Raw genomic sequence first — 7157 nt, forward strand, 5'->3', positions numbered from 1 at the left:
CACACACACACACACACACAAAGTGTGTCCCTCTTTGATCTCCAAAGACCACTCCATTTACAAGCTCTTAATTGCAGCTGTATTTTGGGGGCCTGTCCTCTGAAGCCTGAGTAATGTAAGGATTTGGTGCCTCTAATCCATCTTGAGCTGGCCGCTCCTCATGTAGGTGGACAGTTTTTCTTTTTTCACTTCCCTTTTATGTTCTTCTTCTTGAGAAAATGACCCTTAAACCTCACTGACTTGCCACCTAGCCCGGGGAGTGGTGGCTGGGGGAGGGGCAGGTGGCTGTTATGCCACGGGCCTGGCCAGCTGCGGGTCTCTGATGCCGCCTCCATGTGAAACCTAATGTGAAAGACCATGAGAGTGATTTTCGGGACCATGGCGCGGTGGATTCATTCTGCCTCGCGCTGTTTCCTTTGTCTCTCTTCCCATGACTCTTCCTTGGGACATTTGGGGAGAGGGTGAGGGTGCAGAGGGCAGAGTAGCCTGAGGGGAGGGCCTTGGCCACAGAACAAAGGGCAACAGGGAGCACGTCCGTCTGCCCGCCCGGCTTACCTCACCTGCCTGGCTCTGTGTGCCTGCTCGCGCCCCGCCATCCTGCGGTCCGCCAGGATGGGCTTGGCCGTCCGTCTGAGCACTTTCAGCCACTCCGGGAAGTGAGTCCCTGCTCTTGGCCACTGTGTGGCTGCGAGGAAGAAGGGTGACTCTAGGCTGTAGCTCGGGCTCCCACCACCGATTGGCTGAGCCTTGGCAACCTATAGAAGTCATGGCAACCAGCCCCTTTAGATACCACCCCCCCCAAGCCACTTCTGACAGCTGAGGGAGCAGGCAGGCTGCTGATGGGTCCACGCCAGGGTCCCCTCAGAGGGTCGGATCAGGCCTGGCTGGATGGTGGCTGTGCCTGCACCAGCTGCTAAGTGTTTTCATGTGTGTGTGTGTTCCATGAATGTCCAGTGTGAAAGGTCCCTCTCTCTGGGCATGTCCCAGGCTGCTCCATACCCTGCCTGACCCCCTAGTGGAGGCAGAAACAGTGTCCTCTGCAGCCCCTGCTAAGAGGACTTCAGGTTAGGCTTGCCCCAGGGGCTGAAGGCCAGGCCCAGGCCCAGTCTTGTGAGAAAATAATGGGTGAGAGCAACAGGAGGAAGAGCACAAGGAACTGCCCAACCCAGGTGGATAGAACCAAGCTTTTCACCACTTCAGACCCCAAAGGCCTGCCAGCCCTGTCTCTGCCTGCCAACCTCTCCTCTGCACTCTCATTAGTCTACTGAACACACAATCACAATTACACAGTCCCCTCAGCCTTCAGGGACCCCGGCATGGCTCTGCTGCCCACAGACCTGTGTCTCCACCTGTAGGACTCTGGGACTTCGGCCACACTATGCAGACACTCTCCAAACCTGCAGAAACTGGCCAAACACCCATGACCCTGCGCCGGCTCTTCCCTTGACCTGCACCACCAGGCCCCTTGGTGAGGCCTTCCCAGTTTCCAGACCAGGACTTCTTAGCAAGGGCATGACAGCGTCACTCGTGGGGGCTGCAGAGCACAGAGAAGCCAAGAGCTATTCACACCTCACCTCTGTGACAGCCCCTGGCCTGTCCAAATGCTCCTGGGATGAGCACCACCTGGTCAAGGCCCCCATGAAGGTCACCTGACAGCCCAGCTTCCTGGTCCAAGCCCAGCCCACACCTGCTGACACAGGATTGCGTAAGGAACAGCTCCAGGGCTGCAAGGAGTAGGTGTGAGCCTCAAGGCCCTGCAAAGAGCTCAGGACTGAGGCTGGCCCCTGGCGGCCCAGAGGCTGCTGAGGAGGCCACTACCAAGGCCCAAAGACCAGAGGCTAAGGGGAACCTGGAACACAGATCAACAGGGGTCACACATCCGAGGGAAGGGACTCAGAGCAGGCCAGGCTGGACCCAGAGCCACAGGGCAAAGAGGCTGCTCAGGCAGCCCCCTGAACTTGCTCACACTTCACACTGCCTCCACCCCAAGCGGCCTAGTCACAGGATGGAGCCCCCAGCTTCTGCAGGGCAGGGTGCCACCAGCAGATAGGTCTTATCCAGGGGTAAGGCCTGGGCCAGCTGACAGTGATAAAGGGTCCTGGGCCTGAAGCTCCATTCTGAGGGTCAGGATGAGCTGGGGAGGGCTCTGGTGTGCTGGCGCAGAGAGTGCCGGACAGGACAGCACGGGGCTGAGGCTGCTGAGGGGGTTCATCTGCCCTCAGGCTCCAGCTTATGGGTGGTTGGTGAGGGGGGGAGAAGAGGAGTTTGAGGGAGTCTGGAGCCAGCAGAAGGTTCAGGGGGTGGTAATGGATGGTGAAAGTGAAGACGAATTCAAGCACAGGCTCAGGGAAGGGCAGACGGTGCACATGAGTGAGCCTCACAGTGGCTCCTCTGAGCTCCCAGCACCCTGATGGGACCCAGGGCAGGGACAAAGGTGCCCAGGCCTTGCCCGCTCTCTCACAGGCACTGCCATGCAGCAGTGTACACCAGAGCAGGACTCAGGTGACACCCTTAGGCTGAAGAGTTAGGAGCAGAGCCCTGGACTGGGCCCAACCCTGAGACAGTGGACATAACATGGTGTTGATGGCCACTCTTCTGTCAGAGGCCTCTACTGCCCCAGTCCCAAGGGACCCCTCCCCAGTGCATAGCCACAGTGATGGTCCACTCCATGGTCCTTGACAATGAAACTGACTGATTGGGCTCTGCTGTCACATAAACATGTGGGCTCAGCCACTCCCTGGGACATGTGGGGATTAAGAGGGCTCCTAGACCACTGGGCTAGGTCTGACCCAGCCGGTCACGGATAGGGGTATGGGCCAGTGCAGGCAGGTCTGACCTGGGTGAGTACAAATGAGCCCCCAATCCAGGGGTCTGAGGGGCTGCAGGGCCTCATGGAGTGGGAATTGGAGGCTCTCAGAAAACATCGACAAGGGCCTGGAGTGGGGAATATATGGGGGGGCAGGGACATGTGGCTAGATGGGCTCCAATGGCTCAGCTCCTGGTTCCATATGACGTGTGAGCACATCCAGTCCATGTCGCCCTCCACACCCCCACCTTCCGGAAGGTGGACAGTATGGTGGATCCAGCCTGCCAGTGGCCTGTCCCAGAGCTGGGTTATTGTTTATTTGTGGTGGGGGATGACTCTGTCAATCACTGAGGGCTTCTTAATCTTTGCTAAGGGTATTTGTGAGAATTTAAGGAAACAGATACTGCCTCCCTCCAGATGAGGGCTCACGTTTCAGTGATTCAGGGCCAAGGACACACTCAGACCGCCACCTCAGTCAGTCTCGGGTTATGGAGAAGTGAGTGACCCGCTGAAGCCATGCTGAGCATTTCCCACTGGCCAGCAGCACCAGAAGCCAGGGGAGCAGAGCCAGCCAGGACTCAGACACTCTCCCCTGGCCTACCAATGCTGACAGGGAGGTTCACTCCTACTCTGCACCAGCGTCAGGTCCCTTAGGGACTCCAGGAATCTGACACATGAACCCTACAGGTCCTGGCAGGAGCCCACTCTACCTGTGGCCTTCATTGGGGTGGAAAGCAGGTTAATGAGGGGTGATGAGAGCCAAGGTCAATGAACTGGGGACATCAGGGGTGCACATAACAGAGAGGACCCAGGTGACAGGCTGAGGAGCTGGAAAGGGGTCAGTCTGATTCAGTTCAGGGCGGATGGGAACTGTGCTGTGGACATGAACATGGGGAGGGCTGGCCCATCCAGACCACAACCGATCTGGCTGGAGCCAGGGGCTGTAGTTCGGACAACTGGGCTGGGCCATGCTAGTCCACCAGAGCTGGGGAAGGGCAGGGGAGGCTGGGAATTGTCAGCTTTTGGTAAAATTTTTTAAATATTAAAAACTGTTCACACAGTAGGGACATTACATGAGAGGTCACTGGTGTATGGGAAGCATGAGGACACCCCGGACTCATGCTTCCCATGAGTCCTGGGACTGTGACAGTGCACCCAGATATGGACAGAGATCTGGGGACATGCCCCCCAGGGTTCTGACCCCAAGGCAGGCCCTGACCCTTGGTGACCTCATGAGCCGTGGGATTTCCAGGGCCCTCCTGCAGCTGTGCCTACTGACCAGCCATGCCTACTGGCCAGCTGCATGCTGCCTCTGGCCTCTGCCACCAGGAACACAGCCCAGTGTTGTGGCTTCCATATCGCCCCTCAGGGGAACCCAGCACCCCTCCACCAGTTGTCAGGGGAGCCCCTCCCTGTGCTCCCAGACAACTGACTAGGTCTCAATGCTGGACTTCCAGATAAGGGTCAGGGAAGAGGGCCAAGGCATCCCCAAATCTCAGAGCAGGAAAGGCCTCAGGGTGACTGGCTCAAAATGAAGTGTGGGTCAGCTGAGGAGGGGACACGCAGGTTGCAGGCCCAGGTGGCTGTGCTGACAGAGCTCCAGACCAAGGCTTTCCCTGTAAGACACTGCCACCTGCAGTGCCCTCTGAGGGCTCCTGCACCTCTGAGCTGGTGGGAGGTGTTCACCACACCAAAGGGCATGCCAGCATGGACACGTCCCTGTTACTCCCAGAGCCAGGCCACAGCCTCCCTGCCTCTGCTCTGGAAAACATCCAGAACAGGCAGAATGTGCAATGCAGAGAGGCCAGCAGCATCCTATCCTACTGCAGAACACCCTTAACTTCTCAGGATTCTCTCCCAGAGGAAAGAAAACCACCAAGCCCAGCTGGGCGTGGCTCAGCGGTTGAGCTCTGACCTAGGATCCTAGGCGATCGGGGTTTGATTCCCGGTCAGGGCACATGCCCGGGTTGCGGGCTTGATCAATGACTCATCATTGATGTTTCTATCTCTCTCTTTCTCCCTCTCCTTTCCTCTCTCTGAAATCAATAAAGATATATTTTAAAAAAATAAAGAAAACCACCGAAACAAATCTCAGCCCCACAGCTCAGCTAGGGACCACCACCCATCTCAGTGATGCCCAGGGTCTCTGGGGCGAGGGGTGATGGGGTCAAGGAGTATCAGGAGAGCTCCAGTACTCTAAGCAAAGCAGCACACACATGGCCCCGCTCAGATTTTACTCATGCTGTCCCCCAAATGCAGTGAATCTGCCTCAACTGGGCCTCCGCTGCAGGTGGAAGGGAGACCTCAGAGGCAGCCAGAAGGCTGAAGGCCTTTGGGGATCCTGAGACCAGAGGCCCATTAGGGCCTTCACAAAGTCCACCCAGCCAGAAGCTTCACAGCCAGCATGCACAAGAAAGGTTCACCCACTGCTACAAGTGGCTCTTGTCACCGCCCTAGACATGGTGCCAAAGGGTGGAGGGGTGGAGTGGCTGGGGGACAACAAGGGACACTGAGCCTGGCTATCAGGAACGAGTCAGTCACTATGCAGTCACTTCCCGCTGGCTCTCTTCTGTACCACTACTGGCTCAGACAGTGCCTGCTGCTGAAGCTGCTTAATTAGCTCTTCCACATAGACCTTGAACAGAGGGATGGGGTCCTACAGGGACAAGATGAGGTCACAGTGAGGCACTCTTGGGAGGGCAGAAATCCAGCTGCCTTTGGCCAAACACCAAGAGGAACTGGGCATGAGTGGACTTGGCCTCAGGCTTGGCCATGGAGTCAAATGAGGCTGCTCACCACCCCTCAGCCCCCAGTCCAGAGGGTAGTGTCCCTTGGGGATGCAGGAATCAGGTGTCTGCTTCTGGTTTCCCTGCCTTGGTGCCCAGTGGACACAGCTAAGCCAAGCAGAGGGAATAGGGGCAGCCAGCTGCTGTGCCATGGGTAGGGGCTCTCTGTCCCAGCAGCTACCACAGGCTCCACACCCTCCTAGGGAACAGACAGAAGAAGGTCTCAACTGGGAAGACCCTAGGGGATGCTAAGTGGTCAAGTAAACAAATGGTGCCAAGATTCCAGCTCGTATCACCAAGTCTTTCTGTCCCTGAAGTGGGCCAGAGGGTACAGGAGAGGGTCAGGGCCATGAGGAGAGGAAAAGTGCCATGTGGAATCCACAGGACTGTGGCTCCAGCTGGGGACCTGGACAGAGGCAGCTCTTCCCCAAGTCCACCTCGCATGACAGGCCCCGGTCCAAGCTACCCACAAGGCAGTGCACTTCCCCACCCCATCAGTCTGCTTAGCCTCTGTGCCCACCCAAGAGGGCAGAGCAGTTGGCACTCACGCACGCTCACCTTCTGCTCCAGAAGCCTCTGCTTCTCCACAGCTTCATCCAGAGTCAGGCCAACCCACTCTGCCTCCTCCTCCGGGATGACAAACTCCTGGGCAGGCAGACAAGGGGCATGTGATGAGGCCAGGTGGTCACCCCTGGAGCCCACCAGGAGCAGGAAGTCCAAGCCCAAATCCTCACCTTACACTTGTCATAGATGGCTGCCCTCTTCTTGGGGTCGTCAGGGTGCAGCTGGGGTCCTGCTGGGCAAGAGCAACAGCATCCCTCGCTTCAGGTCCATCCCAAACTTGGAGCACAGGTCCTCCTTTGAGGTCTGGAAGGAGGCTATGAATGGGGCCAGGTGCTGCTGGCAGGGTCCCACCCGCCCTGCCAGCCAGCCACCCCCCTCCCCCCATCATTCCCAGTAGCTGGGAGCCCCCAGGCTAGAAAAGAGGAAGAACCAAGAGCAAGGAAGGAGAGGGCCATGTTCACTGGGGACCTGGAGGGCAACACAACTGCCCATAGTAACAAACTCTCCTGAAGGCAGAAAGCCCCCACTGGGGCTGCCTGGAAAGGGGTGGGTCCTATTCACATTTCACTGGTGACACTCCACTCCAGAGACCAGCCAGCCCCAGTGGGTGCTGTGATCTAGCCTCCCCTCTCTGACTGGCCATCAGACCCCTCTTGCCTTCAGGATGTTGAAGTCAAACCCATAGGCCTCATCAATGAGGTCCAGGGTGCGCATAGTCAGTCACGGAGAATTTTGTGTCAAGGACCTCACTGTGGCGCTCATGGCTTCCACATCTTCACCCTCTTCGAGAGCTGAAAGAGCAAGAGTCCGCATGAGTGTCACTGCTCCTCCTGACAGACCCAAGTGGGGCCCGGGGAGAAGACTCAGGATGTAGACCTGGTTGACCGTGCAGAAGTCAGCTGGTCCCCAGCCAGCCTGGCATCCCAGGCTTTGCTGAGGTTGCTGGTGTGTGACCCAGACACACTACACATACAATCATAACTCCATGGTTCACGAGTCAT

General features: G+C 57.6%; 1 pseudogene across 1 annotated transcript; it reads right to left on the reverse strand.

The window, feature by feature from the left end:
• Window positions 1-5269: 5269 nt before the first annotated feature.
• On the reverse strand, window positions 5270-6952 carry LOC308554348 (large ribosomal subunit protein bL28m-like; annotated as a pseudogene). The gene is made up of 4 exons (XR_014000596.1): window positions 6814-6952; window positions 6327-6459; window positions 6151-6237; window positions 5270-5462 (listed from the first exon to the last, which is right to left on the reverse strand). The product of XR_014000596.1 is annotated as a large ribosomal subunit protein bL28m-like (transcript).
• Window positions 6953-7157: the final 205 nt, after the last annotated feature.

Source organism: Miniopterus schreibersii (genome assembly GCF_964146895.1).
Source record: "Miniopterus schreibersii genome assembly, chromosome: 3".
Taxonomy (NCBI): Eukaryota; Metazoa; Chordata; class Mammalia; order Chiroptera; family Miniopteridae; genus Miniopterus; species Miniopterus schreibersii.